The sequence below is a fragment of the Macrotis lagotis genome, chromosome 3, assembly GCF_037893015.1.
Source record: "Macrotis lagotis isolate mMagLag1 chromosome 3, bilby.v1.9.chrom.fasta, whole genome shotgun sequence".
In the NCBI taxonomy this organism is placed as follows: Eukaryota; Metazoa; Chordata; class Mammalia; order Peramelemorphia; family Peramelidae; genus Macrotis; species Macrotis lagotis.
The window spans coordinates 110,264,108-110,289,447 of record NC_133660.1 but is presented as its reverse complement, the minus strand read 5'-3'; positions in this window follow the sequence as shown (position 1 = coordinate 110,289,447).

Below are 25,340 nucleotides of genomic sequence, written 5' to 3'. Positions count from 1 at the left end.
AAGTAATCAAATCTTTGCCTAAGTGTGCTAAAATGTAAAGGGGACCAATAGAATCAACATAACAAAACCATTTGTTTTACCATAAAGTTATTAAGAATATTTAGATTAATCACACACATCAACAGCAACATTATAAGATGATCAACTATGATGGATGCAGCTCCTCTCAGCAGTTCAGTCATCAAGGATAATCCTAACAGTCCTGTTATAGAAAATGCCATCCACATTCAGAAAACAAGACAAAACAAAAAACTATGGAATCTGAATGTAAACCAAAGTATATCATGTTTAGTGTTTTATTTGTTTGTTTGTTTAGTTTTTGCAAGGCAGTGGGTTACGTGACTTGCCCAAGGTCACAAAGGTAATTATTAAGTGTCTGAGGTGGGATTGGTCTCAGGTCTTCCTGACTCCAGGGCTGGTGCCCTACCCACTGCACCACCTAGCTGCCCCCATTTAGTGTTTTTTAAAAATAAACTTATTTTATGTTGTATCTTTTTCTCATAGTATTTTCATCTTAGTTCTATTTCTTCTTTTACAACATGATTAATATGCAAATATTTCAAACAGGACTGTACATGTACAACTTTTATCAGATTACTCACTGCCAAGGGGAGTGGGGAGAGAGGGAAGGGTGGTAGAAAAATGTGAAACTCAAAAGCTTGGAAATAAATGACCCTTGAAAGCTATCTTTTCATGAAATTGGAAAAAATAAAATAAAAGCTTTGCTTAAAATAAACAATATTTAGTTTGTAAAGGAAGTTAAAAAATAGAACACTTCTCTCTAGATGATTCCTTCCTATATATAATTCTATTTTTCTCCTTTCATCTAGCAGTAAACTCCTCCCTAATAGTCCTGAAATCTATCTCCCTTCACAGGACAGCATCCTAGGACCTCTTTCTGTACCACCTCTTCCCCTCAGCTCTTATGTTCTGAGGCCCAAGGTTTCTTACAAGGCCTTCCTTTACTAAATTTGTTTTCTGCTTGAATTGGGAATATTTTTTTTTAGTGGTGCATGGTCCAGGTGCCAAAAATGTTAGTGTTAACCCTTTCATAGAGATATTGCTATAAAGACTTAATGGAGCAGAAAGACTAGCTGCAAAGTCGTTGAAATTATTGAGTCTTGTGTCCTCAGAAGGAAATTTCTTTTGCAAAGAAACAGCAGTTAAGACTGAGATGGAAGAGGACACACACTGATATTTCAATGGAAAGCAAGAGGATTTAAAGACCATTTGGCATGACAGAACAAGCATGAAGGAAAGGGAGAGCAAACTAGAATTGAGAATAGAATGACACTACTATCAAGAAAAGTCTGTTTCACTCAAGAAAATGAGAGAACAATCTAGAACAGAAAGCAAGCTAGTTGCAAGCCCCACCTTAGCAAATGAGCAAGATACCCTGAAGCCCAGTGTGGTGGAGTAGGCAAACACCAACAGGAAGACCCGAAACATGTTCCAGCTATCAAACTCCAGCTCTGCAAACTGCCAAATGCTTCCCCATAACTCCTCGGACAGATAAATGCCATCTTTACCAGTGCCTAAGAAAACAAGCAAAGGCCAGGGTCCTATCCTGTGCTTCAGTATAGCCTGGTCAAAGTGACAAACATCAGTGGCAAGACCACCACATGCTTCAGTGTAGCCTTGGGGAAATGCAGAAACACTCTACCAACTTCAGCAAGCATGAAACACTAGCACTAGGATCCCTGGCTCAGTGTCAGGTAATCTGCCAGACCCATAAGGCCTCTAATAGCATCAACTAATCCCCTCCCCCACCCAACACTTACTCAATACTGACCATTCTCAGGGCAGACAAGAGTCCCCCATAGACCTCAGGACAATATCAGTGCAGCACAAGGTAAACACCAGGGCCTGCAGTCCCTGAAACAAGAAGCCTGAGACAATGCCCCTTCCATAATAGGAACAGAGTCCAAATTTGAGAGAAAGGTAAAAAAGACCAAAAATGAAGAGCAAAAAATAGCAACAAAAAATCTGACCATAGAAAGTTATTAAGGTGTGCGAAAGATCAAGACACAAATTCAAAAGATAACAGTTATGGCAAATTCTCAAACAAAAAATGGGAATGAGGGAGAAGAAAAATTGGAAAAAAATGAGAGTGATACAAGAGAATTATGAAAAACCATCAATAGCTTAGAAAAATAAAACAACTACCTAAAAAATAGAATTGACCACATGGAAAAGGAGATACTCCCCCAAATATCCCCCAAAATTGAAGAAAAAACTTCTTTAAAAGTACAATTGACCAAATGGAAAAGAAAGTACAAAAGCTAGTTAAGGAAAAACAAATGCTTAAAAGTTAGAATTGGGCAAGTGAAAGGTAATGTCTCTCTATAAAATCAAGAATCTGTCAAATGTTTGAATGCTAAAAAAAAAAAAAAGAAAATGGAAAATACCTCATGGGAAAAGCAACTTACCTGGAAAATATATCCAGAAGAGACAATATCAGAATCATTGGACTACTTGAAAACCATAATCAAAAGGTGAACCTGGATAGAATATCAAGAAATCATCTTTTTTCAAAAAAATATTATTTATTTTCAAATTTTATGTAAATGTTCAACATTCATTTTTTTGTAAAGTTTTCTCCCTTCTACAATTCCTTCTACTCAACTTTAGACAGCAAGTAATCTGATATGGGTTATAAATATAATCATGTTTTATATACATATACATATCTATCTATCCATCTGTCTATATCTATATCTATATCTGTATCTATATCTATATATCTATCTATATATCTATATATCTATATATCTATCTATATCTATCTATATCTATCTATATATATAGATATAGATATAGATATATATATATCACTGTGAAAGAAGAATCAGAACAAAAAAGGGCAAAGCCATGAGAAGGAAAAAGCAAAAACCAAATTTAAAAAGGTGAAAATAGAATTCTTGTTTGCATTCACAATCCATAGTTCTTTATCTGGATGTGGATGGTATTTTCTAGTACAGAGCTTTTAGAACTGTCTTTGATCACTATATTACTGAGAAGAGTTAAGTCTTACATAGGTGATCATCGAACAGTGTTGCTGTTAAGGTGTGCAATGTTTGCCTGGCTCACTTAGTTCAGCATCAGGTCATGCATGTCTTTTCAGATTTTCAGAAATTTGCCATAATTTCTTATACAGCAATAATATTGCATTATATTCATATATCACAACAATTCCCTAATTGATGTACATCCCTTCAATTTCCAATTCTTCACCACCACAAAAAAGTTGCTATACATATTCTTGTAATATGGAACTTTCCCCCTTTCTTTGATCTCTTTGGGCTACAAATCTAGTAGTGGAAATATAGCATCAAAGGGTAAGACAGTTTTGTTAATCATTTAGGGGTAGTTCCTGGTTACTCTCCAAATTGGATCACTTCACAATTCCAACAACAATGCATTAATGTCCAGTTTTCTGACATCCCCACATTGATCATTTCCTTTTTCTGTCATGTCAACTGATCTGATAGGAGTGAGGTGGTGCTTCAGAGTTCTTTTAATTTTCATTTTCCTAATTAACAATGACTTAGAGCATTCTTAAATGACCGTAGTTTGCTTTAATTTCTTCATCTGAAAACAATTAAGTAATTAAAGGTGGAGATAGGTAGTAGTAGGGGACTATTATCTTTCCTTCTCATAATGAAATAAATCTAACCAAAAAATAATCAAGGAAATGATTTAAATTCTAGATAATCTAGATATAGTAGATTTTTGGAGAGAATTAAATGAGATTACCTTGACCATATCTTAGGACATAAAATTTTACAGTGATAAGCAATAATATTAAAATATCCTTTTCAGATAGCATTGGAATAAGATTTCTGTTTAATAAAGAGCATATAAATATAAATTCAAAATAAACTAGAGATTAAATAACAGAATCTTAAAGAACAAATCACAGTTGCACCAATAATTTTAGCAAAGAGAGCATAGCAAAACCTATGGGGAATAGAAAAAACAATAATCAGAGAAAATTTATATCTCTAAATGTTTGCATCAATCAAATAGAGAAAGTCCAATGGTTTGGGTATGCAATTAAAAAACTAGAAAAAAGAATAAAATAAAAATCTGCAATTAAACATTAAGTAAAAATTAAAGATGATATTTATAAAATTGAGTCAAAAACACCCATTGCATTAATGAATAAAACCAGGAGTTGGTTAAATTTTAAAAATATATAATAGATGAGCCATTGATTAATTTGTGAAAAATAAAAAAAAGTGAAGGAAGAAAATCAAATAACTAGTAATATAATAAAAGGTTGAATATGCTACTAATGTTGATGAAATTAACAAGAATTATAAGGAGTTGTTTTGTCAATTATATAGCAACAAATTTAAAATTTAAGTGAAATAAATGAACTTTAACAAAAATGAAAATTGTCAAGATTGGCATGTGGAAATAGAAAAGTAATTTTATAAAACAGAAATTGAACAGGCCATAAATGAGTTGCCTAAAATAAAACATCAAGACCATATGAATTTATAAGTGAATTCTAACAAACATTTAAAGATTAGCTAATACTGACATTAAATAAATTACTTAGAATAATAGGCAAAGCAGAGATACAACCAAACTCCTTTTATAAAATAAATATGATATTAATATCTAACCATGGAGAGTAAAAACAGAGAAAGAACACAAACCAATTTCGTTAATGAACATGGATGAAAAATCTAAATAAAATGTTTTGCAAGGATTATACATTCTGATCACATTAGATTTATGCCAGGTATTTAGGGATGGCCTAAACGAACTAAATTATTGACATAATTGACTTTTACCAATATGTTTTAAAAATCAAATGATTTGTATGAATACAGAAAAAGCTTTTGATAAGTAGAACATTCATTTCTATTTAAAAAAAAAAACACTGGAGCAGCTAGGTAATGGGGTGGATAGAATACTGGCCTCAGAGTCGGGAGCATCTGAGTTTAAATCTGACCTCAGACACTTATTATTTAGTTGTGTGACCTTAGGAAAGTCACTTTAACCGCATTGCCTTGCAAAAAACAAAAACAAAATCAAAATACACGACATTTCTAAAAGTATAGAGAACTGAGTCAAATTTATAAGTATACAAATCATTCTCTGGTTGATAAATGGTCAAATGATATGAACAGACAGTTCATATCATAAAGCTATTTATCATCTTATGAAAAATACTCTAAATTATTGATTAGAGAATGCAAATGAAAACAACTCTTGTGATACCAGGTCACACTTATCAGAATGGCTAAAATGATGAAAAGTAAAATGGTCTATGTTGGAGAGGATATGGGAAAACTGGGATACTCCTGCATTGTTTAGAGAATTATGAAATGATCCAACCATTCTGTAGAAGAATTAGGAAGTATGCATAAAGCCCAATGAAACTGTACATGCCCTTTGATGCAACTATGTTCTCACAAGAGATCATAAAAAAGGGGTAAAGACCCACATATTCAAAAATATTTATAGTAGCTCTTTTTTGAAGTGACAAAGAATGGAAATTTGAGGGTATGCCCATCAAATGGGGAATAGTTGGGATATAGTGATGGAGTACTATTTTTCTGTTAGAAATATTGAGAGGTCAATCTTTGGAAAAGCCTGGAAAGACTTGCTTGAAATGATGTTCAGTTACATGAGCAGAACCCGGAGAATATTTTATACAATAACAGTAGCATTGTGAGATGATCAACCATGAAGTTCCTCTCAGCAGTTCAGTGATTAAAGATAATCTTGAAAAACTCCTTATGGAAAATGTCATCCACATTTAGAGGAAAAAAAATCTGTGTACTCTGATTGTAGAACAAAGCATACTATATTCGCTTTTTTTAAAACTCCTTTTGTTTTTTCTCTTTCTTTCTCATCTTTTTTCCCTTAGTTCTAATTCTTCTTTCAGAACATGACTAATATGAAAATAAGTTAACCATGATTGTACATGTACAGTCTATATCATATTGTTCTCTGTCATGAGGAGAAGGGAAGGGGGTAAGAAAATGTGGAACTCAAAATCTTGTAAAAGGATGAATGTTGAAAACTATATTTATATGTAATTGGAAAAATATAAAATAAAATTTAAATTAAAAAGCATACATGAAAGAAAAGGTATAGATGGATTTTCCCTTAAATTAAAAAAAAATGCATCGTACTGAAATCATCAGCAAGCATTATTTGTAATGGCAACAAGCCAGAAGCCTTCCCAGTAAGCTCAGTTGTGAAACAAGGATGCCCATTGTCCCCAGTATTGTTCAATATTTTATTAGAAATCCTAGCAATAACAATAACAGGAAAAAATAGAAGGAATTATAATAGAAAAGGAAGTAATAAAACTATGTTTTTTTCTATTTGACATGATGAAAAACTTGGAAAAATCCTAGACTCACTTAAAAAGTTGAAATAATAATTTTAGCTAAGTAGCAGGATATAAAGTAAGTCCATAAATCATCAGTTTTACTATGTATAAAAAACAAAACCCTACAAGAAGTGAAAGAATTAGATACCTTGATTAAATAACTCTAAATAGTATAAAATACCTGGGAATACATCTGCTAAAACAACCTATGGAACTATATGAACAAAATCATATTAAAAAAAACACAAATAAAATCAGATTTAAGTAATTGAGAAATACTTATTGTCCATGAGTAGGCAGAGTTAATATAATAAAAGTCTCAATTTTATCCAAACTAATTTATAGATAAAATGCCATCCTAATTAAATGGGCAAAAATTATTTTACAGTTAGAAAAAAAAATAGTAACAAAATTCATTTGAGGGAACAAAGAAATTCATAAAAACATAAAGGTAGATTTTGTAGTAGCATATCTTTAACTATATTATAAGGTGGTAATTATCAAAACTATCTAGTTCTGGCTAAGAAAAAGGAAGGTAGATCAGTGGAATAGAAGAGACATACCATTTACAGTAGCAAATGAATCTATTAACTTTGCAATTAACCTAAGTTTTGAGGACAGGAACTCATTATTTTCTAAAAATTGTTGGAATAATTGGAAAGCAATTTAGTGGAAACTGAACATAGATCAATATCATATACTATTTACCAAGACAAGGTCAAAATGGATACATGACTTAGATTAAAGAAAGATATTCAAAGAAAATTCGAAGAGCATGGAAAATATTATCCTTTAGACTTGTGGATCAGTGAATAATTTAAGAATAAATAAATAGAGAATTATGTGAGGTGCAAAATGGGTAATTTCAACTATATTACATTAAAAAGGTTTTGCATAAATAAATACATTTATCCAAGATCAGAAGGAATGCAGAAAATTTAGGAAAAAATATAGACAGTTTCTCATATAAAGGCGTCATCTCTCAAATATATTGGGAATTTTGTCAAATCTAGAAGAATATAAATAACTGATAAATGGTCAAAGATAGGAAGATAATTTTCTGATGAAGAAATCAAAACAATTGCTAGACATATGAAAAAGCACTATAAATCATTATTGATTAGAGAAATACAAGTTAAAACAATTTTATGATATCAATTTATAACTATTAAATTGGCTAAAATGATTGAAGAGGAAAGCAAGAAATGTAGAGGGTCTGGAAAAATTGGGAAACATTCATTGTTGTGGAACTATGAATTAATTGAACCATTTTGGAGAGCAGTTTGGAATTATGGCTAAAGAGTTATTAAACTGTTTCTGCTCTTTGACCCAGGAATATCAATTCTAAGTCTATTTCCAAAGGGAAGAAGGGAAATAGGGAGAAAGCAAGATATCCTATCTGTTCTAAAATATTTATAACAGTTCTCTTTGTAGTGGCAAAGAACTGAAAATTGCTGGGATACCCAGCAATTGGGGAATGACTGAACAAACTATGGTATATGATTATGATGAAATACTACTGTGCTATAAGAAAAAATGACCTTGATGGTCTTAGAAAAACCTGAATAGACTTGCATGAAATAATGAAGAGCAAGATAAGCAGAAACAAGAGACTTTTGTATACAGTAACAATATTGTTTTAAGAACAACTCTGAATGAAAACTCATTGTAACTGTTATACTCAAATTATTCAAAAGACCTTTGAAGGAAGAAACTATCTGCATCCAGAAAAAAAAATACTGATTAATAGAAATATGGTCTAGAATGTTTTTACAGACATGCTTATACACATATTTCTGTTTAATGGTAGTCATCTCCAGGGTGGAGAGTGGGAGCAGATAAAAATAAAGTTACAGGATAATTTTGTTATATAATTTTGTTACAGGATAATTTTGTATATATCTTATATGTATACAAAGGATATAGAAAGATGTACCCAATAGATTTTCAGTTTGATATACAAACATCTTTTTTTATTTGACTATGTATAGAAATCCTTGTTATCTTTCATAACTTCAAAAAAGTAAATGTGTTTTTTTTTAAAAAGGAAGAAATTTAATGTATTTATTCAGGAGAAAATGCAGTGTAGAACATACAACCAAAGTTTTACCTAGTTCCCTTCTAGAAGAAGATTCTCCTAACTTAGAGATTTTTTTTTTCTCTCCATACCCCAACACTCAGTCCCAGGTCTTTCTACATTCACTCACATAGTGATGTCATCTATTCTCATGGACACTATTATTACCTCCCAAATCTTCCTCTTCTCTTCCTTGTTTAGCAGCTTAAGATTTTCCTAACCAATTGTCCCTTATTAAGAATTGGTGTCACTAAAATTTGCCCCTTTCAATTCATGCTTCTGTGAATCAAGAGTACAATTTTCTGAATCTTTTTAGAATCTCAGACTATCTCTTAGTGGAAAATTCATATGTTTAAAAAAATCTTGGACAATTGAAACTATCATGAGATTTGCAACTGAATTATTCATGATTAATTTCTAACAGAATTAAACTGATTTGCAAAGAATGCTAAATGTAGAATTGCTCTCTAAATTTTTAGGTGTACTTGAGTTGTGTTCAGAGGAAAAAAAGTCATGAGCAACTTCAATTTTCATGAACATTTAATTGGTGCCCTAAGTATTTGCTATCTGAACCCCCAGTAAACAGAACAGATAGGCAAACACAAGTACCAATGTGTTGTTTCAACATTCCTATTATATGTGATCCATTATGTAAAAAAATGTTTCATTTAATTTTTTCAATATGCTGCAAATTTTGGACCATCTGAGGTATTTACCAGTCTTGAAGCAGGATAATGATTTAAAATTATCATTAATAAATTTTTTAGTAAATGATGTGAACATACATTTATATAGTATTTCATATTTTATAAGATACTTGTATATGAATTATCTCATGTGGTTCTCAGAAAAAGAATTTGAAGTTAGTGGGACAAGAAGTAATGTTCCTACTTTAGGTCAAAAAACTGAGTATTAAATAGGAAACCGTTCCAAGATTTCTGGGCTTTTAAGAGGCAGATCTGGATTACAAACCGGTTTTTTTCTGATTCCAAATCTATCATCTTATTTTATTTTTTTTAAATGGAGAAATTTTTATAGGGTGACTACAAAAAGAAATAAGAGGGTAAGGGGACAAGATAAGGATAAGAGTGATAAGATGAAATGAGGCAGAGATGGAATATTATGGGTAAAATTAAGATGGAAGGAAATTCACCAATAGCAATTATAACTCTGAAGGTGAATTAGAAAAAATAATGACAAAAATCAATTGGAAAAGCACTATTTGTATCTAGAGAAAGAACTGATAAATAAAAGCATGCATACAATAATTTTATATACATACACATAAATGTATATTTATATACATACACATACATGCATGTGTGTGTATCTTCCCCTCTACTATAAATGTTCTTCCTTGAGTGTCCTACCATGAGAAAATTTCTCCCATTCTAATTTCCCTTTCTCCTTCTCTCAGTGCATTTCTCTTTCTCATCCCCTCCATTTTCTGATTTTTTTTTTCTTTGAGGGGAGGAATCATTCCCACACAACTGACTCATGTTTATGCCCTCTCATTGTAGGCTTCTGACTGCCCTAATAATGATAAAGTTACCTGGAGTCACATTTATCATGTTCCAATATAGGATTATAAGAAGTTTAACCATAGTAAGCAAATTTTTATTTCTCTTTCATGTAAAAAAATTCTTACTTTTGCAAATCAAATATATTCAGCTCTTGTCTTTTTATCAGGAATGTTTAAAAGACCTCTATTTAATTAAATATCCCTTTTCCTCCCTGGAAGGATTATAATCAGCTTTCCCAGATATGTTATTCTTGGCTTTTAATCCTAGCTCCTTTGCCTCCTGGAATACCATGTTTCAAGCCTTCTGCTGCTTTAACATGGAAACTTCTAACTCTTGCATTATCCTGATCATAGAATTCATATTTGAATCAGGTTTTTTTTTTGAGCTCTCAAATTTGGCTATAATATTCTCGGGAGTTTTCATTTTGGAATCTCTTTCAGAAGGTGACTAATGGATTCTTTCAATGTCTATTTTGCCTTCTGGATCTAAGCTATTAGGGCAGTTTTCCATTATAAATTTCTTGAAATTTAACATCTATGTTCTTTTTTTGATCATGCCTTTCAGGTACTCCAATAATTCTTTAATTATCTCTTCTAAATGTATGTTCCAGTTCAGTTATATTTCTGATGAGATATTTCACATTATCTTTATTATTATTATCATTATTATTATTATTATTTTGATTTTGTTTTATTGTTTCCTTTCCTTTTTTCCCTTAATCACCTTGGGAAACATTGGTGCTGTGGGTCAAAGGTTATACACAGTTTCATTACTCTTTGAGCCTATTGTTCTCATGGTCACCTTCTTAAACTGCTTTAACAAATTTGAATCCTTTACTGGTGTCTTTGATAACAAACTCCTCCAGGAATTCAGCTCATTTAATTCCTTCTCACTTCTAATTTGTGATTCTAAATATCTTCTTCTCAACCACTTCATTCTTAAGAATACTTTTGCTTGGGGGAAAATTGAAAATAGTATGGCAAAAATTAGGCACAAACTCACAATTCACTCCCTATATCAAAATAAGACTGAAATGGTTCAGGATTCAGACATAAAGGATGATACCATGGACAGATTAACAGAACAAGAAATGTTCTATCAGATTTATGGAAGGAGAGAAGCTCAAGACCAAACAAGAATCAGAGAACATTTAAATTGAAAATTGGGATATTTTGACCATATTAAATTAGCATGTTTTTGCCCAAATAAAATGAATGTAGCAAACTGCGAATCAATTTTCATAGCTAGTGTTTCTGGTAAAGTATTAATTTCTACAATAAATAGAGAATTGAATCTAGTTTATAGGATTACAAGTCTTTCTTCAATTGGTAAATGGTCAAAGGATATGAACAGATAGTTTTCAGATGAAAAAATTAAAGTTATGTATAGTCATATAAATGCTCCGAATCATTATGGATTTGAGAAATGCAAATTAAAACAACTGTGAGGTACCACCTTGCTCGGGGACCTATCCCGAGCCTTCGCCTGGATACATACCTTTCCCTGGTCTTCGGAGGTCAGGGACCCGTGGGTCTTCGGACGCATGGACCCTCCTTTGGGGAAGGAGGGCAATAACTGGACAGAACTCCCGGTTGCAGTCTAACAAGCAGGTCTTTATTGCTTACATAGCAGAGAAAAATGGCTCTCCTTTTCCCCAGTCCCATCCCTTATATAGTCCTCTGCTCCTCCCCCGAGCTCCTCCCCTGTTCCTCCCTCATGGGCGGAGCCACTCCTGTTACTGGGGCGTTCCCAGCACCCATGTGGGCGGGTTCACACCCCCAGGCATCTCCTAACCCATAGGTGGCCAAGGTCCAGAGCTGGGTCCAGAGCACCACCTCACACCTATTTAGTTTGCCTAAAATGACAAAAAAAAGATCAGTGATGGAGAGGAAGTGGGAAACCACTAATGCACTATTGGTGGAGTTGTGGAAGACAATTCTGAAAGACAATTTGGAACTATGCCTAGAGGGCAATAAAATTATGTATTCCCTTTGATCCAGTAATACCATTACTAGTTCTATATTCCAAAAAGATCATAAAAATGGACAAAATCCTATATGTTCAAACATATTTATACCAGTTCTTTTTGTAGTGACAAAGAATTGGAAATGGAGATGATGCCCATCAATGAGAAATTGGTTGAACAAATTATAGTATATAAATGTTATGTGTTCTGTAAGAAATCATGAGAAGAATGGAAAGACTTACATGAACTGATGCTGAGTGAAGTGAATAGAACCAAGAGAACATTGTACACAATAGCATCATTGTGAGATGATAAACTTCATATCTTCTATGTTATATTTCCTATTAACCCAGCCTCCCTTGTGCTAGAAACCATTCAGATGTCAATCAGCCTGGGACTAAGATTCATTGCAAAAGTCTGACTCAAGATAAATATACAAGCAGATGTTAGAGACAGTAGTTTCTTTCCTGAAATAAGAATCCATTCTTTCCAGTGAACTATTGAAAATACATTTTTAAAGGAAAAAATTCTGCATATTATTCAAGCTTTATATGTGGATACCTGGAAATTTCTTTAGAAGACTTTGACTCCCCTGAATAGATAAACATGTTCTGGTATAACATTGCTTACAGAATGACATTTCTATATCTGACCTTTTAGGCATCTAGAAGTAAAATACAGGTGAAAGACAAAAAAAAAAAATAAAATGTCTTTAATGATGCAACTCCAATGATCAAGGACAATCCTGAGAGACCTGTTATGGAAAATGCTATTCACATCCAGAGAAAAAAAGTGAGGGAATCTTTATGCAAAGCAAAGCATACAATATTCACTTTTTAAAACTTCTTTTTCACATGGATTTTCTCCCTTTAATTCTAATTCTTCTTTTATTACATAACTAATATGGAGATATATTAAACCTTATTGTACATATACAACTTTTACTGGATTGTTTGCTGCCAAACGAAAGGTGGAGGGAAAAGAGGGCAATAGAAACATGTGGGACTCAAAAGCTTGCAAATGGATAAATGCTGAAAACTACCTTTCCATATAAATGAAAAAATAAAATAAAATAATAATGAAATTTTAAAGAGAATACTTTTGCTTGGTCTGTGTGATCTTAGTCAAGTATCTTCAGATCTCTCATCTCCATTTCCTCCTTCCCCTTCCATAGGAGAGGACTGAACTGCTCTCGTACATCACCGAATTTTGAATCCTTTGGTACTGTCATGGCTTCAAAACATCATTCTCTATTCAATCCTTTCACTGCCAAGCTCCTTGAAGGAAACATCTACATTCAGTACCTCTTCTTCTTGAGTATGAATCCAGTATTAATCCTTTGCAATATGCCTTAGAATTCAATATCTCTAATGGAATATATTTTTCAAAAGTTAGCAAGGATCAGAAAACTCAAAACCATAGATTTTCCCAAGGGTTCTGAACTTATGTGACAGACCTAGTTCTCAAAACCATGTTTTGCAACTGCTAAATTTAACAATATTTCTAGGTTCCCCTCCTCTTTTAAAACTTACTACCAGGCTTAATTCTATCTTTTCTTTTGGTTTCCTTTGCCTCAGCTCTCTGCAGGTTATCTTCATACAACTCTGAATAGACATTCTGAAATATACCTTTGTTAGGTTATTATTCATCTCCCCAGCACTTGATTCTTGACCATCTTCTCTCCCTACTTTCACTCTCTTGGTGATTCTAATTCATTGAATTCTTTTGGATTCCAATCTCATCCCTAACCTTTCATGTTTAGACCTTCCTTACCTCTTATCTGTTATAGAGTGATAACTTTTTAATTGATTATTTTGTATTAGAGTAATCACCTTTTCATTCATCTCTCTAAATACAATCTCTACCTCCTTCTAATCCACTCTTTACACAATGCCAAAATAATATTTCTAAAAAGAATCATAAACCTTACTATGACACTCACTAGCTGAAAAAATTTTAATGATTTTATTTACAATTCAGTACAGACTGCTCAGAACAAAACTTAAGGTTCTCCTCCAGTTTGGCTGCAACCTCTATTCTCATCGATGTTTCATTCTGTGTTTCCCTGTGTATTCTATTTACCAAACTGCAAAATTGTTTAACAGTTCTTGGAATTCATTATTCCACTTCTCTGTGTTATCTATCACACTTTCTTTATCCCTTCTTTCCAAATTCTTTCTCTTCCTTCAAGACTCATCTTAGATGCTACCACCATTTCCTTTAAAACTTCACTGATACCTTCAGTTTGCTTTCCCCAATTTCTTCCCTACTTCAAATTTGCTTGTGACATGTCTGTGCAAATGGTGTTAAATATAAATTCTTTGGGCTCAGACACTATTTCACATTTATCTTGGTATAAACAACATCTGTCACTTGACCCAATGATCATAGAATCAATGTTATTTCATTAATTTTATATAGGAAAGTATGAAATGAATAATTTCACTCTACCAGCACAGATTGGCACTTTTTGACTAGGCATTGTAGGTAACTAAGAAATATTGGTTTTATTTATTTATGTTGTTTAGGGTTTTTTGGCAAGGCAAATGGGGTTAAGGGGCTTGCCCAAGACCACACAGCTAGGTAATTATTAAGTGTCTGAGACCGGATTTGAACCCAGGTACTCCTGACTCCAAGGCCAGTGCTTTATCTACTACGCCACCTAGCTGCCCCAATATTGATTTTATTGAAGTGAAATTTCAGGTCTTTCTCACTTCTTGTACTTAAATTAGGGCTCCCCCACAAGGTTTTGTCTTTGGAAATTTCATGCAAGTTCATAAATTCAAGTATTACCTCCTCATATTCTGCATTGCTTTGGTCTGTTTTCTTTGAGCTATTTTATGGTCCAAATGACATTTCCTTCGTATGATGATCTCCTAATGAATTTTATAATCTAGAGAAATAGTCCATATTTTCCTGCTAAACTCTATTTTGCAAATACTTTCTAGAAATCCCTACCTGAATGATATAGTAACATTTTAAAAAATCCTCTTTTGAATATAATGAATGCCTTTTCTCTTAAACTGATTTCTCTTGGATTTTATGATTCTGTCTTTGACACCAATCACCCTGAAAATCTCAAATTTATTATTTTTCTTCCCTAACTTTGAACACAATTGACAATTATATTTTTAAAACATTAATTTACTAAATTCTTCCCTCGTAACACCACTTCCACATTCTTAGTATCACACCTTATAATCACCTGCTATTGTAATAGCCTCCTAAGTGAGCTCATCTTTTATACCCCTGGACAGTTTAAAATGCTGTATGTTCAGATCTGATCGTGATGTGTCTCTCCTCAGAATTATTTCATGCTTCTCTACTATTCATCATACAAAATTCAAAACGTGTTATATAAAAAACTCCACAGGTAACATAAAAGATTAAGCTTCAAATTTGGTATAACACTAACTTTTTTGTGTGACTTTTCCTAACTCTCTCTGAATCACTCTTTTCATTCAAAAAATCACAGGATTTGACAGATGATTTCCATTTCCCCTCTATTCTGCAATTTCCCTGCTAAATGATATAATTGATAATAATTGAAATGTTCTTCTTGACAAAAGCACAAATTCAATATTGTAAATATATGACTTCACATGGGCCATGAAAATTAAAAATTAAACATCTAACAGAAAAGATGTTACATTGAGAGTAAGTATTCATGTTTTACCAATATAAGTTATAATCTCTTTCAGGCTTGAGAACATTACAATTTATTCTAAGGGAAGATGAAGAAACAAGTCTAAAGATAGTTCCTATGATCAATTATCGAATTTTTTATGACTTTGAGGTGATCAGAGGACTATGATTAATTCTCTTAAGGTGATTACTCTGATGACCATATTTTCTCTTCTCATAGGAGGTTATTATCAGTAATAACAAACTAGCATTTTTTGCTCTTGCTACAAAGCTAGTAAGGTTTTTTAATAATAAGGACATATAAAAAATTACCAAAAAGTCAAAAATATTGAGTGTTAATCCCTATTGTAATATTTCTTCTTTAGTAAATCATTGTAATCTAGGATTTAAAAAAAGGTAAAAATTTGGAAAATATCACATTTCATAATGTGATAAGAAATCTTTCAAAAAAATTGAGGATATACTTACCATATTCTTTGAGTTCTTTATACTAACCACTATGTCCAGATATCATAGATTATGCTTAAATTACAAATAATAATGTGAAATTACCTTTATTTACATACTTCATTGATAAAATTCACATTTTATTTATACATTTTAATGAAATTTGAAGTATTGCCAGGCATCTTGAGGCATTAATATTTCTTTGACTTTTAGAATACATCTATCATGAGGTTATATATAAAAAAGAATGATTCCTTTGATAATTATATTAATGTTCACTCAAAGAAAATAGAAAAAAGTATAAAACCTCTTTTCTATTTTACTGCATAATTTTCACAGTATACTTATGTTCTATTTCCTGCATTTGACAACCAACTCCTGAAGAAACTGATTCAGCACCATATATATGATAAATTTTTCTATGATAATTTCTGGAAATTTTTATAAAATTGCTTCTCTAGGATGGAAGATTTGGATGGTGGAAGAATCAGGTCTACTTAGTGCTAAAATGAAAAGTATGTATGGATTCAAGTTTTTCTATTGTTGATATAATGTTTTGATGTAAAGATTGTTAAAGATCCTAATATATTTCATAAGAACTTATAAAAAAAAGATGAATCTGAAGAAAGACAATCACTTGAAAATAATAGATGATACCACAGAAATGTTAAAAATTCAAGGGCAACACAGATAAATACAGATGAAGCTTTCTTTGGAGTTTTCTAATCTTACCACTGATACATATTTGTTTATTCACCTTGGTCAAGTTACTTTATCTCTCAGTGTCCTCAATCAGTTTTCCAATCTCCAAGTTGTAGAAGAGCTTTTTTGACATAGGGAGATTCTTCATGAAAAGGGGGAAATACATACCAATTAAATCACAGGTCTAAGTCAAATACTAAAAAGTAAGAAGGGAAAGAAGGAAAGAAGGGAAAGGAGGGCAAAGAGTGGGTAGGAAAAGAAGAAAATAAAATGAAGATGTACATGGCCCACCTTTTGTTCTCACCTAAATGACTTCACCATTTTTTCCCCTTTGTGTGGGGCAATGGGGTTAAGGGACTTGCCCAAGGTCACACAGCTAATAAGTATCAAGGGTCTGAGACCTGATTTAATGATCTCAGGTCCTCCTGGCTTCAGGGCCAGTGCTCTATTCCCTGTTCCACTCAGCTGCCCCAAAGACTTCTTTTATCTACCTTGTAGAATTTGATATTCCATTATAGACTTGAGAGTCTGGTCTATTAATTCCTGCTAGCTGTCATTCTTCTCTTCTTACTGGCTAAATGCTTTGAGAAAGATATCTATAATTGGTGACTCCACTTTTTCTTTCATTCAATTCTAAACACTCTAAATCTGCCTTCTGACATATAGACCTCATTTCTGACCTCATCATCCAACTGAAACTGATCTCTCCAAAATTATCAGTGATCTCTTAATGGTCAAATTTAGTTTATTTTTTTTTCTGAATCTTCATCCTTCTTGATCTCTCTTCAGTCTTTGACACTATTTATTACCCTCTTCTCCTGGATATTCTCTTCTTTCTAGGTTTTTATGACATTGGTCTCTATTGTTTATCCTTTCTATCTTAATGCTTTTTTCCTCCTTTTTTCTACATTTTCCTCCAGGAAATGTCCACTAATTATAGATGTCTCCCAAGACTCTGTAGTGAGATATCACCTTTTATTCCTTTATTCTATTATCTCATTTGCTCCAATGGATTCAATTATCATTTCTATACAGATAATTCCCATGTCTATTTATCTAGTCTTACTCTCTCTCCTGATCTCCTTTTTCCCATCACTAATTCCTCTTTGGACATCTCAAAATGAATGTTTCATAGACATTTCAAACTCAATATCTCCAAAACAGAACTCATTATTTGGCCATCCCCGATACTATATTCTTCCAAATTTCCCTACTGTTATCAAAAGTACTATTATCATTCCAGTCATACAGGTTGCAATACTGGTGTCATCTAAATCCCTCACTTGTACTCACACCACATATCCATCTTCTTGTTAAGTCTTGTCATTTCTACCTTGACATCTTTCATAAATCCTTTATCTCCATTCATACTATGATGAATAAAAATTCCCAGAGACAGAGTTTCTGGGCAATTGATAATCAATTTCTTAATTAAGTTAGTCAATAATCAGTAAATTGATGGTTATAGTGATATCTCTCTGTATCCAAAAGGAAAAAACTATGGAGATCCTTGTATGCTAAAAAAAAAATTGTAAAAGAAGATGTCTCTGTCAGGTAAAAATCAACCTGATTGACAAGCAATCAATAAGGAGATGGGTTAAAAGTCTTCAGAACCTCCCATTGAGAATGTGACTTGATCATGAAATTCAACTACCTCCAGCAATCTGGACAATGGAATCCATCTCTACCAGACAACTCCACCTGGTTTTCTCCTATATAAGAGGAACCATTCAATATTCTAAGCAGGGTTTCAAGGAAGGGGCTAATTTTCTTGATCCTGTTTACATCTTAAACACAAGTAAGGTTTTTAAGTTGGGTGGTGTCCTGCTCATGTTCAATCTGCTTGTACTGGACAATTAAGACAATCTTATCTATCATCAGTGTTCCTAAGAAAATGTCTGAATGACCCTGCAAGGGCTGGTCTCTGAATGAGGAAATAGAAAGGAAAATTCTCAATTCTAATTTAATCATTGTTATTTAATATCACAGAAAAATAATAATTTCTCTTTATCACAACACATATGGACTAGTTATATATTTTTCTTGTTTTTTTTGTCTTGGTCTCAATACTAACTCTTTGACTTCTCACTCAAGTTCAACCTCTATTAAACTGCTCTTTCCAAAGCCCATTTCTCAGTAAGATTCCTTTTATCTCCAAGATAAAATATAGCATTTTCTATATGATTTTTAAAGGCCTTCATAGCCTGACCTCTTCTTACCTTTTTCTTTTTTTTAATTCCCCAATACATGCTCTATAAGCTAGCCAGTCTTGCCTTCTTGATTTTTCTTACACCTATATTCTGTTTCCCTACTTTGCAACTTTTCAAAGATTGTCCCCCTTTCCTCTCCTCTCCCTCCTGGTTTCTGTGGCTAATTTCAAGTTTCAACAGAAATGATAACTTCTATGGACTTTTCCTGCTTCTTACCTCTGCTAATGCCTTCCCTCAAAGATAACTTTCCATTTATATTTAATATATTTCATTGGATTATAGTTATTTGCATATTCTTGTCTCCCTATGAATACTAGCACCTTGATGACCAGGTATAGTGTATTTTGTGTTTGTTTGTTTGTTTTTCATCCCTTTACATTTTCAATACAGTGCATAAAACATATTGAGTTGTTAAACATGATTTCTTTGGTTTTTGGAATTCCTTCAACAATGCATTCAGCAACTTATTTGCAACTTATAGTCTTAGATGACCAGAGAACAGAAAGGTTCAATGTCTGCTCAGGATCCTGCTTGTACTTTAAGATAAGACATGAGCCCCAAGTGTAGCCTCTATTCAACAACCCTTGCTCATTATTAACAATACTTATTAAGAGTAGTAATCAAATAGCAACTTATGTGGCAAACTTTGGTCACTTTTTTGCTCTAAGTCTTATTTTTGGTTAAACAATTCTGTAATCAAGGAAGATTATTTGGATTATCATTATTATACATTTATTTCCATGAAGAGGAGGGAAAATCATTAAGTGGGAAAGACAGGTGAATGAAATTTGTTCAGAGCAATAGAAATCAAATTTGCTTTTTTATGTTTTGACTTTGAATGTAGCAAATACATTGCTTTAGGAGTCTATTATCTATGTTTTCTAGAAATCATGTGTCTTATTAAGGTCAGGAACTAAAACATATAGGTTACATCTCTGTGACTACTTCGCTCTATATTCTGGGTGGAAGTACTTACCTACTGTGAGGTTCAGGTTTCAGATTTGTTAAGTGAGAGTAGGGGAATTCTACCTTATCAAGGACTTCACAATAGTATCTATCCTTTTACCAAGATGGAACTGTGATCTTAGTATTATAGCCTTTGATCTGTAATTGCTATTTTTCATTTTGAACTTTACATTATTTATATTAGTTTGCAAGGTTTGATTAATAAGTAAAGAGAACAAGAATAAAATAAAAATGCAAATCTTAAAACTTTAAAAATAAATGTGTAACTCTATCCATATATGTTTGTATGCATGTATGTATATGTTTGTCTTTATATATATATATATATATATATATATATATATATGTATTATAGACACTTTTTTATAAACATCTTAATAAGATGCCCTCTTTTACCATGATATACATAAAGAATTCTATGGATAAATTCAACTGAATTTTCATTCTCCCCAAGTAAATTCTGGATCTGACTAAAGACAAATAATGCTCAATTTCAATTTTAAAAGTAATTACATTTAAAGCTAGTAGAGAGTGAAAACATGAGGTCCTAATGAAAATAATTTTGCTACATAAGTGGAAGTCTTCCAACCATGAAAAATAAATATACAAAAAGAAAAAAAGAAAAAAAAAGAACTTCCATGTGCCGATTAAATTTAGGGTAATTTCCCATCCTTCATCACATGCTAATTTATTGACAAAGTCTGCCTTTCCCAATTCTATGTAATTTTGCTTCTTTTTCTAACCAAATAGCATTCTGTCAATAAATTCAATCTCTTCTACTTTCTATATGATCAGTTCTCAAATGAAAAGGGAAGGCAGAGTAGTTGCTAAATGACCTGTGTGTTGGTAGCTATGACCAAATTTTTAAGATGGAAGCAAAGTCACTCCATCGGCTCAGTTGGCTGACCCTAGCCACTGTAAATGGCTACATGTAATTAATATAGGTAGATCAACATAGCTCTAGTTTTGAAGTGAAATTTTATCTTATTGCTGGCACCACTAATACTAACCTGATCTTTATCTGTCTAAGAGAAAACATTCCTTCCTAACAGGCCTGCATAACTCTTTACAACTTCCACATACCTCTTGAAAATTATGAAAGGCCCTTTGTATCAAAACCTGGGGTAAACAGGACATTTAAGAGCTCTTGGAGGTATCTGCTGGTTTTCTGGTAGTGTGATCGGGTTAATCTGTAAATTGTACTCTGTTTCAAAAATCTATAAAGAGAAATATAGTCTGCAAATATTCTTTTCATTCTGTTTATTCAAAGCCAAATAAAGTCCTTTTAAAGAGGGAGAAGAAATTTCAATGAAGAGAATATTGTGAAAGAACTCTGACCACTGATATTGTGGTGATTCATGAGTGAAACAATTGAAAAAGGACTATATTAGGGGTAAAATTAGCTGGATACTAAGCTCGTTTCTTCTATTAGGTAATTTTATGTCTGCCTCTTGAAATTAAGGGATTGGCCCAGATTAGATCTTTAAACATCAACCTAATTCTAAAACTCTGTGGTTCTGTGAATAATTTTTTGGCTAATATTTCTGTATTACTTGATAAGAAACATCACAGCTACTCCCAAAATACTTCTTCATGAATTCTTTCATTCTCCCTTACAATTTTAAGGGGGAAACTTTAATTCTCTGCTAAAGGTTAACCATTCTATCTTCACTCTTGACATTTACTCTTCCTTTTTCTTACAGAAACTTGCTCCTTTCAGTCAACCCTTTTCTTTGTGTTCAAAGGTGTGATATGGAGACAATTCTTGCTTGACCCTTAGTCATCCCTTAAACTTTTGCATATTTTTTTGTTTTTCTAACAACTTTCTTGAGTTGTTATTCCTGTCAACACTTCTCAAAATATCTGCCTCATTTTCTTATCATCCTTTCCAATCTTAATCCCAACCACTAGGAATATCTTCCATGTTCCAACCATAATTTTTATATGCAAATATAAGGCTTCTTATTAATCCTTTTTGAATTTTTTTGATTAGGTCCAGTCTTATATCCTAGCATTTCAAAAGACCTTTCTGTATCCTGACATTGTCATCCAGTGTATTATCCATACAAACTCCAAGGTGATGAATATATATATTTTGAATTCTACGAGTTAGTGCTAATTAGATCTCTGCAGCACCTGGAATAAGGAAAACTTGAGTTCAAATCTGGCCTCAGAAACTTAATAGCATTATAACAAGCTAAATCATTAAACTGCTATCTGCCTCAGTTTTCACATATGTAAAATGGAAAAAAGAATAGCACCTTCCTTCCAAGGTTGTTGTACATATAAAATGACATAATACCTCTGAAGCACTTTGCAAAATTTAAAACACCAAAACCTCCAGCTATCATCATCATCATCATCATCATCATCATTATATGCAAATTTGGTTAGAATATCTTTTTTTACCCAAATCATCAATAAGCAAAAAATGATAAATAGTAGAATTTCAAACACTGTATGGCTCTGGAAACTTCAATGCCAACACTGAATCATTTACAATGAGTTGCTGAGTAGATTACTTAACAAATTAATCAGATTGTAGAATTGTCCAATCCATATCTCTCTATCTTTTCCACAAGGATAGAAGTAGATATTTATTCTTCTGCCAAATTGTAAGTAAATTCTCTCCAAAGAAATTCTCTTATCTCCTATTTCAGTGATCCTGTCAAAAAGGGAAATGCATTAGTTTGGTATTACCTGTTCTTGATGAAATTCTTCAAGTTCTTTGTAATCACTGGATATTTTTCCCAGACATTTGCCAACTATGCATTATTGAATAAGGCTCATTTTCCTTAGTTAGAAGTCTGTGGTCATTTCCTCTGTTTTGAAAACTGGAACATTTGCCCTTCCTCAATAATTCACTTTATTTTTCATAATCATTCAATTATCACTGACAGCAGGCTCAGTAACCACATCTGCTGGGCTGTTTGGTTTTTTTTTTTAGTTCCTTTGTGTCTGGTAATGTGAATTTATCTTGTCATCCAGAAGATTTCTTACAATCACCTCAAATATCTTGGATTTAAATTTACCTAGTTAGCCATTTGTATTGTTATTTCCAATGCAAAGATCACACATCTAGATAACCAAGAGGAAGGCAAAAACTCTCATTTTGGTGACAGTTATCATCCTCCTAAACTTTCAAAAGAAGATCTTAGATTTTCTTTGAGTCTCCTTTTCCTTTTATTTTATTATTCCTCTTTTTGTTACCTTTATCTACCCTTACTGGTTTTAGGATAATTTGATATTTGGCTCTTCTGATATTATTTTGGGAGATTGTGTCACATTCTTATATTCATCTTCTGCTACCCGATCTTGCTTCTACCTTCTGTGTATTTATTATTAAAAAAAAAATTAAGGGGGTAGCTAGGCAGCACAGTGGATAGAGCACCAGCCTTGGAGTCAGGAGTACCTGAGTTCAAATGTGACCTCAGACACTTAATATTTACCTAGCTGTACCACTTAACCCCATTGCCTGGCAAAAACCGAAAAAGAAAAAAGAAATAAAAATTGTTAGTGAACTCCCAGTACACATACATTGATCTAATAAAAAAAAGGTTCATGTTTAGAATTGCTTTCTCAGAATTTTATTCTTCAAGCAGAACCAGAAAAACATTGTACATCCTAACAGCAACATAGGTGTGATGATCTACCTTGATAGACTTGCTCATTCCCTCAGTGCAACAATCAGGTACAATTTCGGGCTGTCTGCAAAGGAGAATACCACCTGTATCGAGAAAAAGAACTGTGGAATTTGAACAAAGACCAAAGACCTTTAATTTAGAAAAAATATCCCTGATATTGCCTGATCTTGCTGTCTCTTATACTTTATGTTTCTTCCTTAAGGATATGATTTCTCTCTCATCACATTCAATTTGGATCAATGTATACCATGGAAACAATGTAAAGACTGGCAAATTGTCTTCTGTGGGGGGGGAAGTAAAATTAGGAGAAAAATTGTAATACTCAGAATAAATAAAACCTTTAAAAAAAGAATTTTATTCTTCAGTACATAATAAGAACTAAATTTTTTTAGAACATACTAAGCACTTTAAATTATTTCATTTGAACCTCAAAGCAACCCTGTAAAGATAGGTTGGATTTTTATTATTATCCTCATTTTGCAGTTGAGGAAACCGAGGTAAACAGAAGTAAAGTAATATGTCCTAGTTCACACAGCCAGTAATTATTTGAGGCTGAATTTGAACTCAGGACTTCTTGAGTCTAGACCCTGGTAATATATATCTGCTGCATCATTCGGCTACCTCATACATGTCAAATTATGCCCATGTTTTTCTTCTCTATCACAAATTCCAAGAGATCATGACTATTTTCCTCCAGGATTGCTATAACCTTTAACCCAGAAATGATCTCCTCTGCTAAGAGGAAGAAGGTAATCCAAGATACAATTTTCACCTGCTGTTTCCTTCACCTTTTGAAGAATAACATTATTACCAAAACAAGTTAACAAATGTTAGTTGTTCTGGTTTTGGAAGAATGAGCAATAAATGTCTGAATAAATGCGACCCTCTATCCTTACTATCATGCCTCTGCATCAATTTTGTGAAATGCTTCTCCACTTCCTCATTTATGCTCTTTCCACACAATTATTCACTTATATACAGAATTCTTACTTTATTTCTTCTGTGAATTTAAACCCATTATTTCAATTTCTACTTTTACCCTCTCTGCTTTTTTAGATTTCCCCACATGAAAATGCCTTCTGAATATACAATTATGTTCAATTCTACTTCCCCTCTTATCAATGATCTTCCATTTGAATAACATAACTCTCTTGAGTCACAATCTGGACATGGTTACCATTTTACCAACTCTCAGGGATACTTCTGAGGGTTATTTGCCTTCTTGTGCTAGCATTTCCTGTTTCTTTTGTATGTTGCCTAATCTTTGGGCAAGTTGTATAAAGACACCTGAGGAAATGGATTTTACTGCTAGATCATTTCTTAGATTGTTTTTCCTGTGAACTTTTGTGTGACTCAGCTTCTTCTTTAATATTTGTGGAAGGGACAGCTAGGTGGTGCAGTAGATAAAGCACCAGCCCTGGAGTCTGGAGGAACTGAGTTCAAATATGGCCTCAGAAATTTAATAATTACCTAGCTGTGTAACCTTGGGCAAGTCATTTAACCCCATTGTCTTGTCAAAAAAATAGTTGTGGGAAGAGACAGATTTATTGGGTGATCAAGTTAAGACCTAAATTTAAATCCTGCATCAGATACTCCTTAACTATCCTTAACTATATAGCTATAGAATCATGGCCAAGTCACTTATCTCTAAGTCTCATTTTGTTCATTTGCAAAATGGTAAAAAAATAATAGCACCTATCTCTCAGGGTTTGATGAAGTTCAATAAGAATTTAGATAGATATTTAGAAGATAGATGATAGATGATAGATAGATGGATACATGGTTATATGGATAGATAGGAA